Raw genomic sequence first — 12482 nt, 5'->3', positions numbered from 1 at the left:
CGTCTTTTCAATGTGCAGATTTATTACAATACGGTTTTGGCCATTCCAATACTTGAATAAGCTGAATAAGGGCACTCTGTACACTTGTGCCACTCTTAACGAAGAGAAGTTATTTTTGCTTGTATTTTTTGTAAACACAATGTGCCTCTTTCGTAATTCTGCTGGTAAATAATTACATGTTAATTCTGTGCCTGAAATCTTAAAAGGAAGCTGACAGTATATTGGAATAAACAGTAACAAATATTATGGGTTATCTTTATATTTTTTAGTGATACATTCATTCCTGCAAGTAGTGCTACTTGTTTAACTGTATGATGATAATCAAAGTTAACTTAGTAATAAGTTATGAAGTACTCAAATGTATGACCACGAAACATTGAAGGAATAAGGGAAATTCATCTTCTGAAATGGCTGCCAAATCTCTGAATGTATACCTCCATCTAGTGGTTGGTTTGCTCATTTACCAGAATTCTGTGTTCTTGATGTGGGATCCTAAGAAACACACATTTAAGCTGATTAATTTAACATGACCACAGTTCACAATGCATTAATTTTTTAGCTTATTTTGATACTTACAATAGTAACGAAGAGGTTTTGTTCAGTACAGTAGAGAAGATGATGATTCTTTGAGCCAAAGAAAGCAAAAGGCCACATGGCTGTTGACACCTAATCTCTCAATTGCCATCCTTCATGTCTTAGTATAGTGTCTTATATACTGTAGATGTTATAAGTATGTATTAAGTCTTATAAATTAAGAGTAATATGTGCTGTCAGGAAGTGTTTTTTTTCTTTTTTTTCCCAAGGATCCTTTTGATATTTCTTTTCATAAATCCCTCACAAGACTATAAAACCATTGCCAAGACTGCATTCTCTGCAAAGGGACCTCAGAAATCCTTTATCATGCTTTTTTTTTTTTCTTTCTGATTGACTTTCAGATGAAGGGTGCTAACATATGTTGCTGGTTGCTGATGAGATAATGATATAACATTGGCATGTGCTCCAACTACTGACTGCTGTATTCAAAATATTGATCTGAAGCTCATAAATAAATGTTTAAATATTGTTGCGTTAAGAAGTTATCTGTTTTTTTTTTTTGTATGAAAGACAAATATTTACTCTTGGTTTAGACGGCTATGATGATTGCAGTTTGGCAGTGCACTGGTTGATGAGATTATAATTGTAGGAACATTGTGTTTGGTTTATTTATTGAGGCCAGAATTATAAATTTGTCAGAGTAATTTACTGCTTCTTTGTTTCTCCGTAGACCTTTATGTGTCCAAGGAGCATGTCAGCTGGAGTATTTGACCACTAGAGGGAGACAGAGATTTTCCATTTGCAGTGGTGCAGGTTTGCGATCCAGGTAATGATCTCAAATAATCCTGCTGTTTTGTTAAGCATGATCCAGCTGGGCCGGTTTGCTTTTGCCATATGGTCAGAGTGGGTTTCCTAAATAGCACTGCTATACTCTTACCCAACTGTCCTGTAGTGTTTGTGAAGAATTACCGTGACGGGGCGTCGGAAACCTGCCAAATTGGAACTTGCGTGTTTAATATAAACTGCAAGCGCCTTGTGTGTTAGTCGCTGATTGAAACGTGAACCTGATACTTGTGAGAACTAAAACTCTGCTCTTCTGCTTATTGAACTTGACAAGCTGCACCCATGTGTTTGAATCTATCCACGCTAAAAATGTATCACTTATCTATTACAAACTCTGCCTGCTGACTAGACGCACGTCAGATTCAGCTTGCTGAACAAAATCGTTGCTAATCTTCTCATGTTTGTACAGCTATGGGGTCTCTTGTATTAACTCTGTGCGTACAGTGAGCAGTGTCGGAGCCTTCCAAGATAATGTGAGCGAATTGTTCATGTTATCATGTGAGCTTTAGCGAACGGCCATTGTGAGAGAGCACTTGTTATGTGTGGGGTCTACCACAACTCCACATTGGAAAATGTTTAAGTGTTCCCAGTTTAAACCGCATTTATTCCTGATGCAGCGCTTGTGCTGTTCTGTGTGGTTTCAGGGTCTTGTTGAGGGAAAATCTCAATATCTTAAACACTGTGCCGTGCACACACATTATTTGTGCATTATTGTTTGTGCTATATTGTTGCCATATGACCTAACTCTTTGTCTTTGAAGCACAACTTCTTTCTCTTTGTTTCCTCGCCCCAGATTACTTACAAGACGCTGTGTCAGTTCAGAGCCATCTATCATTGTCACCCATTTAGGCAAAAATGGGGGAAAAGTTTTAAAAGAGTTTGGATATTCTCCAGCTTTTTGGCTTCAGTGAGCCTATAGAGTCTGTCAGTCCCTTTGTCTTCATCAGCTATACGAGGATGGCTCTCATTTCCTGCAGATGTCACACATACTACAATGCAGAAATACTGACAAGATAGAAACACACACACACAACTGAGAGGCTGTACGCATTAGCATGTGGTTTACACCCTTTGCCAAAAGGGACCCATGAGGGAGAATTGAGAGCAGCTGGAGATTCACAACTCCCCATGTGTTGAGGCCTCTTTGCATCTCACACACACACACACACACACACACACACACACACACACACACACACACACACACAGTACTTACACCCTCCATCCTCTTCACATTGTAGCTGTAGGAACGATATTTCAACAGGGACAGCTGAAGAAGTTACCTAAGACCACATGTTGCGGTATCATCTATCTGCTGGCCATGAGCGTGTGTTTGCATGTGTTCGGGTAGCACGCAGAAATACCTGCAGTTTTCTCTCAAAGGCCAGTAAAACATTCCAGGAATGAGTAAAAAATAAATAAATAACTGCTTTTGTTTTTCTACAGTTTTGCACATCTCTTCCCCCCCTTGTCGGCCTGCTCGAACACGTCTGAGTTGTGGGTTTTCTTTGTCCAAAAGGCGTTTGTTGATCTCTCATAAAACATATTCTGGCACAACACCTCTCTTGCCTGGGGAAGTGCACCTGTGTTCAATATGTGCATAAATACTTAGGGCTTGAGTTGTGGTGATTGAACGCTGCAGCGCCTTTAGCATGAAAGATGTGTGGGTAGAGAACTCAACATTAACATTTTGTGTTTTTTGAAAACGCCCCTGTTTGCATGTCTTGACGACAATGAGTGTCTTGCGCTGAAATTTAACTAGGATTACCTCAGTGTCCACGCAATGGGCCTTTGCTCAAGCGCTGCAGCTGACTCCATCTGTCTGAAGCCGTGCCACCATTCAAAATAATGTCATAATAATAACAGTCCATGAGCAAGGACTTTGAAGTTTAGACCACCAGAGTTACAGACACAAAGGTGGGTCAGATCAATTTAAATGTCAGCTAGCATTTGTCAGCCATTAAAACAGTCTGGAAACAAACTTCAAAGCAACATTACAATAAACCAAAATCCAAATAGGCTCAGTTATTTGTACACAAACTGCAGGTGCTTTCGTGAAATTGTGCAGAATTGTAGAATCGCAGAATACAAATGGATCGTCTGTGACAGAGGATTCCTGTCCGGTATTGGCAGTGCGTAATCAATCAACAACTACGTCCAACAGAGTAGCTACGAACATGAATCATACTTGATGTCTGGGATGAAATATAGAAATTAAAGTCAGGTCTTAAAGGTCCAGTTTGGTCCAGATCAAAGCCCCTTGTGTGTCAGATTTGGTTTCTAAATCTACGCTGACCTTCATACTGTGACTCACCTCTCGGTGAGTTTGTATCTGGCCTGCAACACATTAGCTCTGGCCGTAAATGTGTTTGACAGATTTCTGCAGGGATCAAAGGCGTAGGGAAGGAGATGGCGTGTTTAGATAACTTCAGCACTGGACGTCAAGGCTTTAGGAGGCCGTAGACCTGCACGCCAACATAAATCTAAATCTAATATCTGTCCTTATTGAGCAAAAAAGATCTTTTTATTGGCGTTTAAACGTGAGCGTAGGTGTCAACATGGACATAAGCTACTACCAGGTATGCGTGTCCGGTGTGCATGTAGAGGGTGCTTCAGATTACATTTCCTCCCAAGGCCTCAGAGTGCTGGCTACAGAAATGCTCACAACGCACTAAATCGATAGGAAATCCTTTAAAGTCTCCATGAAAATACAAAGTCAACAACACTTTGACACAAGAAATTATTATGTCAGTAATTTGATTCTTGAAGCAGTGGTTCCCACTCTTGGAGTTGGTGTCCAAAATGATGAAATAAGTTAGGAAAACAGAATTTAAACCATTTCTGTGACACGACTTGTGTGTTTTTAATGTACTGCACAGTTTTTAAGTCCAGGTAAATTTAAATCTTTGGTCAAAGTGGACACTGCGCTGAGACATTCTGCAAGCAAGAGTCACAAGCAAGCAAAACTTCATTTAAAGTGGTCATAAGCCTCTAAAATCAGGCCGTGTGTTTGCCTTAAATAACTCATCTATAACATTGTGCTAAATTAAGGTGAAATAAACTCCAATGTGGTGCCTCGCTTTATATACAGACAAATTAAAGTTACCAAACATGAAGTGCCCTAGTAAGGTGTTGGGCCTCCGTATGCAACCACAACATGGTCCAAAGCGCCCCATAGGTGTTCAGTTGGGTTGAGATCTGGTGACTGTAGAGAACAGAGCATATAATTCACTTTAGTTTAAACTCAGTGACCCCTTGTGCTCTATAGACGGGTGCATTGCTGTTGCTGCAAGAGACCACTCCCATCAAGAATGTTTCATTATAGGATAAAGGTGATCACTTTGAGCAACTTTGTACTGATTTGCAATGATTCTTCCGTCCAAAGGGACAAGTGGACCCAATACATTCCAGCAAAATACCCCCATGGCATCACCGTAGGGGAGTTAAGGGTGCACATTTTCATGTTCATTTATCCCTCTTAAAGTCATCGGTTATGTTGCATTGTGTTCATGTAGTCTGTAAAAGGGAGACATGGCAGATTGAGATTCTGTGGTTTGCACTGATGCTAAAAAACAAAACAAGAAAAAACCTCCAAATGGATTCAAAAAATGAAAAGATGATTCATTGTGCTTTCATAATTAATGTACTCATGTATAATGAATGTGTCCATTTTCACAGTCAGTCAAAACAAATCTATCTATTGAGGTGAATTTGATCAAATTGACTCCCAGGTTTTGTTTTACTGTGATATGTAAATACAACCCTTACATGCCATGTAGTCGTTTAAAATAGGGGCTATAAGCCTACCAAAGGCACTAAAGTGTTTCTCACTTGCTTCTCGGTACCCCCTCATTTGACAGTGCTGCGGTTTCTGAGGTATGTTTGTGTGTTTCACTGTGTGTGGGAGGGTCTTTGTCCATGGGAGAATGAGTTTAGATGGAAACAAACTTCAGAAAGTGTTTCAAGGCGGCATTTCAAAAGCCATCTGTCTGATAATGATGATGAGCGTCACGGTGATGAGGGCGTTGATTGATACCAAGCAGATGTCGGCGTGGTTGCAAGGTTACACAATGACATTGTGATGTATTTAACTCCCCGCCCAGGTACCACAGTGGTACCTGGCGAAACAGCGATAAAGCAGGAATGTGTTTTTAGAAGCCGTGGCTACCTGAAACTAAACTTTCTGCCAAATGGCAAAAAGTCAAAGGGATGTCCTTTTGTGTACTTGACCAGCATCAACCATTCTGATAAATACTGACAGTTAAATTATCATGCTTACATAATCTAGCTTTGTGTATCAGTGTGTTTGTGTAACACCCATTCTTTGTACTGAATAGATTGTTGTGATTTGTGGTATGTGATCAAATTTTGCTTACATTACAATGTACTTGACAGACTCGTTTCCCAGCGTGAGTCAATGCAAAGTGTCTGTTGGGTGAAAAAGAGGAAAAAAAAAAAAAGTTTCCAAAGTGATGGATGCTGTGTTGCTTACATGTGGTAAAGCGGGCCAGGAAGGCAGTGGAATGTCATGCTTCAAGTATGTCAGGGGTGCTGGACTTTTAACATGGCTTCTTTGGCATTTACTGATGGTGTCTATACACTGTAATTTATACGAGCTGAGTGGTGTTTCTGTTTAAAGCAAGGGTTGGAGTCTGTAAAAGTTTACAAGCTGGCTGTCTCTGCACCCTATGGATTGTTCTGCCATTTGGTTAGCATGCACAAACAAAAACTACACTCTCGGCTTCGGGATTTTCTGTGTAAAATTTTTAAAAAAAAATCCCACAAAAAGTCAAAAGCAGCAGAAATGTGGAATATGCTGGAGTGGTTGGTTTGCAAAAACACTCTTATTAGGAATCTTATTGTGTGTGTGCCGTGTGCATCTGACGCACATGTGAAGTTTGTGTATTTCCACGTGATATCAAGAATATCAACCTTTCTAGTCAATGAAAAGCATGACTGACAGTTTTCCAAAAATGAAGAGAAGTGGTGTTGGTTTAAACAGAGAGCTATGAGCTGGAAAGGAAAAGAGTTTTGTATAAAAACAGATTATTCTGTCAACTCGTGTTTGTTTATGCTCCTAAGATGAATAAAAGAGGAAGAAGCAGTTATGATATTTGGAGGGAGAATCTATTTATCATGTGCTGGAGAAAGGAGAAGAAAAAAAAAGGGCACAGGAACATAATAGCGTGAGAGGAAGCTCTCCTTCTTCCTCTGAGATTGATGGTATGGAGGAGAGCATGGGAGCGACCTTGACTTGGTCATGAGAGTGAAGTGAGCTCAGAGCAAGAAATAGAGAGGCAGAGTCTGTAATCAGCACACCGACTCTGCAGTGCCCTTTAGGAAGTAAACACACAAACATTAGGCTCGCTGCCATTTCACTGTATAACCTTGAGAGTTAAGATAAAGGCAATAAAGACAGATGGCAAATCGGTTGAAAGGGAAGGGGAATGATGTCTGGACTTTGAAAATGAAAAACAAATAGAGGAATTAGACTAAATGAGCACAGACATCATACTGCGCACATCGTACTGTGGAGCCCATTTTTTTTTGTCTCTAAAGGCATACTCATTTGCTGAATGGTGTTTTTGCGTACCTGTGGGCAGCCTTTGGTGCAGTCATCCATCCTGCTGTGTTTATGCATTTTATTGTAAAGTAGCATCACTTAAAAGATTTACTGTTTTACTGAGACAGGATTGTTTTTTTCTGGTCTCAAATGTCACACTATGCGAGAAATTACTGAATCACTCAGATTTTTCAAATAAAATCCAAATCAAACTTACGAAGGAAGCAAAAGCACAACAGCTCGAAACTTCCCTATCCCTTTTTCTTTGATTACTTCAAACATTTGAGGCTTTATAGTATATATTTGTGCACCAAATTGTGAGCCTCTTGTTTTTGGGTGAGGCCGAGAACCGTTTTAAGTGAATTTATATAGCACATGTTAAAACAGAGTTTACCAAAGTGCTGTACATGTTGCAAGACAAGCAACAACCCAAATATGTGCAGAAAAGCAGGACAGAATAGTAGGTAAAGACTTTGTTAAGAGTTCATCTACATTCTTAAGACCACTAAGAGCACCTGAAAGCCTTAGAAAACATGTACATCTTGAGGTTTTTCAATCAGTGCAGGAGGAACATTTGATTGATAGAGGAAGGCCAGTCCAGTGCTTTGGATCTGCTACCGAAAAGGCATGATCTCACTCACCTGCTGGCCTTAACTGTGGAACATTTCAAAGCAGCTGTTCTGGGGATCTAAGAGGCCTGGACGTAGAGCAGGGATCGAGAAGTTCTGAAATGTAGCCAGGTGCCGCTCCGTTCTCGGCTTTATTAGCTAATTGCTCAGCAGGTAGCCGGTCCAGGGATGCATGTGGAACTACTAGACCCCGTTCTGTGCGTTTATTTTCATTTCAACATATGAAGTTTCAATTAAGAGCCTTGTTTCCGAAGCGGAGGGTTATTACAGCCCTCTCAACGATTGAAATCTTCTTCTCTGACTCCTCCAACATCTGTCAACACTCATATCACTCCTTACAGCCTGAATTATCTGACATTCTTCCGCACAAGTCTTAAATACCTCTAATGCGGCAACCATATGTTTTTCCCCGTGCCGCGGCTGATCAGGAAATCGTGTGTTTACAAAAACCAATATCCAAATTGACAGATTCACGACAGCAGCGCATTCGAAGTATTTATCTTTGTCCCAGCCTTGATACGAGTATAATTTTGCCGTTTATGAATCCCTCACGCAGGTTTAGATATATAAACACAGCGCGGAGTTTCATGCGAGCGTCACGCTGTTTACGTGTCAAAGCGTCGTCCTCAATTTCCTTCCTCGCGGACAGAAAGGTGCGTGTCAGGCCGTGAGGTGTGCAGCTGTGGAGCTTCAGAGGCTCAGGCGTCTGGATATTCCTTTCAACACTGACTCAGATCGTAAGCATCTCAATAAATCAGGATTCATCCAGCGAACATGATTTTGAGTGTTGTAGTGGTCGGTCTTAGTGTCTGATGCTTCCCATCTGTGGAGCATACTTGCAAATAGAATGATTACAAGCTGATGTGATTTATAAACAGAGCTAGCATCGGTTTCAGGGTTTTGTCATGTAGAGTAACCGTCCTAGAGGAAAAAGCTATACTAGTATATGCACTTGATATGTATAATTTGGCTAGAAAAAAAGTGGATTTCCTTTCAACTGTATACATGGCTACGTTTAGCAAATAGGAGTAAAATAAGCAACCTTCTACAAGCAATGTCCTGCTATTTTAAAAGCAGTTTAAAGGAGTTATTTCCGTTCTTTACCCACTTTTTGATAGTTTTACAAGTTAGTTAGTTCGGTTTATAGCTTGCAATGTATATAAAAAGCTCCCAACGGCCTCAGGGTAACTTTTTATAATCTGGTTTCACTAAACCTAGCAACCACAGTCAGACACGAAGCTAGTTATTAACTCTGTAAGTCAACCCTGGGTTTCTGAATCGGGCGACGATGAGGCACATGAAAGGAGCAGCGTTGGCACCAGATGACCAGTCTCAAACGTGGACACGTCGAAAGCTGCATTTTTCTCAAAAAGGACAAACTCTAAACCCATGTGGGGGATTCAGAACTGTAATAGAGGCTTAAAGGAAGACAGCTGACTAGTTATGCTGCTGCAGCCTAAACCAGGAAGGGAAGCTGGCATAAATTGCCAACAATCTGAATGTGAGTTAATCAACATCAGTGGGATTTTACTGATATATAAGTTCCTTAGATGTAGGTTTCATGTTTGTATTTCTGCTGAATTATCATAATGCCACATAAGACTGTATACCTAAATATAAGATGTAGTCCCTTTATGCTGCTCCCAAAAAGGACAAATATATAAAGGATTGAAATGAATGATCCAGTTGTAGGAATAAAACTATTTTCATTGTGATGTGGAGGATTAGCAGATTCAGCAATCTCCCATTCAGAGCGATGTTTCTTACAGTGTGTAAGACAGTTTTTCAGCTGCTTGGCGGTGTCACACGGTGCTGGAAGCAAGTAAAGAACAAATACAAAAAACATAACTCAAATTAATACCAAGGCTTAGTGCTAATCTTATAAAGTCAAGACGTGAAGAGTTTAGGGCTTTATTAGTGTTTGTTTTAGGATTATACTGACATCCAAAGACCGCAGAACACTGACGAAGCTTCAGATTTGTGGGGTCTCCTACGAATGGTGATGCCATTTTCCAAGACAACTGATAAGTTACCATGGCAATGTAAGAAGTGAACTACCGTTGTTGTCCTGAGTTACCCCAGATTCTGCTTTGTTGTACAGGCCTCTGTTTTTAACATGTGATCTTAATCTGGATGACTTTTCTATCTCATAAATGCATGGCGGAATGCATTCAAAAAATCAGTCCCACATGTTGAAAGTTCTTCCTTCTCCATGTGGCACCAGTCAGGTCGGAGGTGTTTCTTGGCAAAAAAAAGGGATTTAAAAATGGATGACAGCAGTCCACAAAGTGGGGAAGAAACATGTTGTAACACTGTGCGGACACAAATTCACAAAGCAGCTGGCTAACCAGGGATAGGAGAGATGCTGTCTTCAGTGCCATCGCACAATTAAAGAACAAAATAAAAATAAAACATCTCGCCTGCCACGTTTGACAAGTCACCCCGCTTGGCCCATCTAATTTGAGATCTGATAACCACGTGTGCAGGGAAAATGCATTTCATTACAAGGTGTAAATGCAGGCTCAGGAATCCGATATCATGCTTCTATTTAATATATCCATAAATATCTGCATATGCATATATAGGTAATGCACGAGCAGAGCTGTCAATTAATGAATTACAAGTGCAAATGCAGCTAATCCTTTAAAAAAAGAACAGAAAGCCAACTTTCCAAAGCCAACCTCTGTTTTTGGTTTTCCTCTCAGGTGATGTGAATTCTAGACTAGATGGCCATAAGATTTATTTGTGGCAGTTTGAACTCAGAGTGTGGTTTTGCTGTTCAGACAGTTCAGCAGACATTGGTAAGCTGTTTCTTCTGTGTGGCAAGGAAAGTTTCACCAATACCGTGACCGCAACTCTGTGTGTGTGTGTGTGTGTGTGTGCGCAAGAGAAAACTCTGGATGACTCCGGCGCACCATTGCACTGACACTCAAACTCATACACTCAGTGCTTTTCCTCTGCCAGAGCAGGATTCATGCTACACATTCCATAGACTGTGTCTGACACACATGCCTCGCATTACTCCTGGCGTCCTTCTAGCTACTCGTGGAGTTGCACACATTTTTTTGTGTGTGTGTCCAGGCTTATCTTTTTACGTATGTTTGCACGGGAGATGCACCCCCGTGGGAATCCAATTCTCCTCAGCCGCACTTACACTGGAGGGTTGGCCGGAGTCTGCAGAGAACATTAAAATAACAGGATTAGGGTGAAGTAAAATGACACTGAAAAGCGGAATGTAACCCACATGTGATTCTCGGTTTAACCACCAGATGGGCTCGGTGCTCTAAACGGTCGTTTTGGCACTCAGCAGGGCAGGCATCCCTTTCTAAGCCTCTCTCCTTGTTAGAAGTGTAAAACCTTCAACTTGGACTGTGCGCCGTGTCGATGGTGCGTATCAGTGGCGAAAATGTGAATAACGTCTTCAGCAAGAGCAGGATTTAACAAAAAAAGATTGCGTGCTTGTAAAACAAACAAAAAAGAAAGAACTGCTTGTACTTATTTCTTGGTGTTGTATTCTGGCCGCAGTATTTATTGTTCTCATTAATGGCGTTCACAGAATGGTGTAGAAAATGAAAATAGTCATGTGGTTATGAATAAGTAATTGTGTTTTTTTTCTTTTTCTTTTTCTTTTTTTTTTACACATGGAACAAACGGAAACAGATGCAGGGGGCAAGTTCACATGGGCACTAAAACAATCACCATGGAGACCGGGCTTTAAGTGTGTTTGTGTGTGCGCGGGTGTCTGTGTGCTCACATGTGTGCGCAGGCTCATGTGTGATGTTTGACAAAAGCTGGCCAGACGTCTATTACAGAAGTGTCTCGCTGCGTAAAGGACGAACATGCCTCCATTTGGCGAGCCGAATCGTCCGCGGCCGTCTCTGGCCAACTGGTGTTGCGCGATTGTGATGGAAAAACAGGGTAGGTGTTGGTGATCATCACACGAGCACAGAAACGGAGGCAGAGTCGTATTTATGAATAGAAACAGCCAAATGCGAAACGCTCCCTTGAATGATTTCCTTAATCTCTGACCACCACGAGAGCTCAGGTTTGTCAGAAAAAGGGATTCTGCTAAGTAATGATACTGGAACAAATCCCTCACAGTTAAAATAACACGTCTAAGATACAGCAAGGGAATCCTCTCACAACAGAAATGATTGCTTCTCCCAGACACTTATTGACACGCTTCCATTTTAATTCAATATAACCACTGTGTGCCTCTTGAGACAAAGAGTGTCACCGCCTGCCGCAGATTTCTGCCAGTGCTCATTATGCAATCCTAAGCTTTGATAATTCCTCCAGTGCACCATTTAATTAGAAACACATGGCCCTGAGATCGCAGAGGAGTACAGAGCTTCTAATGTCTATACAGCCTGCGCCATGAGTAATTGTTTCTCCCTTGCTAGTGCCGAGCCATTTTTTAACCTGCTGACAGCCAGCAAGCAGGAGGAGGAGAGGAGGAGGAAGGAGAGGGAGATGAAGGAGAGAAAAGAGGAGATAGGAATTAATCTGTGTCTTGAGTTCTTACTGTTACGATATGAGGAGGAGTGAGGGAAAAGGCGGCAGATGAAGAGGCCAGTTATATCCCCCTTTTTTTTTCTTCTTTTTTGAAAATTTCTTTCCTCTCAGCCAGGAGTTGTTAAGAGTGAGGGAGGTCCCAGGTGAGCTGGAGACCAGTGGAGGCTGACATCATGACAGGGCACTTCATCAAAGCCTGTGTAGGCTGTTTGGATACCTGCCCGGGCTCAGGAAGAACTGTTATAGCTTCTCCTATATACTGCCAGGCAGTGCAGGAACACTTCCACCCTTACCTGATATCGAGTTTGTGTTGGGATGTAACACGTGTGTGAGAAGCAAAAACTAAGTGCTCTCGATTTTTTTTTACTCTGACCAACTGAGGATGTCTTGTTGGCTTT

This window comes from Stegastes partitus, unplaced genomic scaffold (assembly GCF_000690725.1).
Source record: "Stegastes partitus isolate 25-593 unplaced genomic scaffold, Stegastes_partitus-1.0.2 Scaffold836, whole genome shotgun sequence".
In the NCBI taxonomy this organism is placed as follows: domain Eukaryota; kingdom Metazoa; phylum Chordata; class Actinopteri; family Pomacentridae; genus Stegastes; species Stegastes partitus.
Note: the sequence above shows the minus strand (reverse complement) of the source record.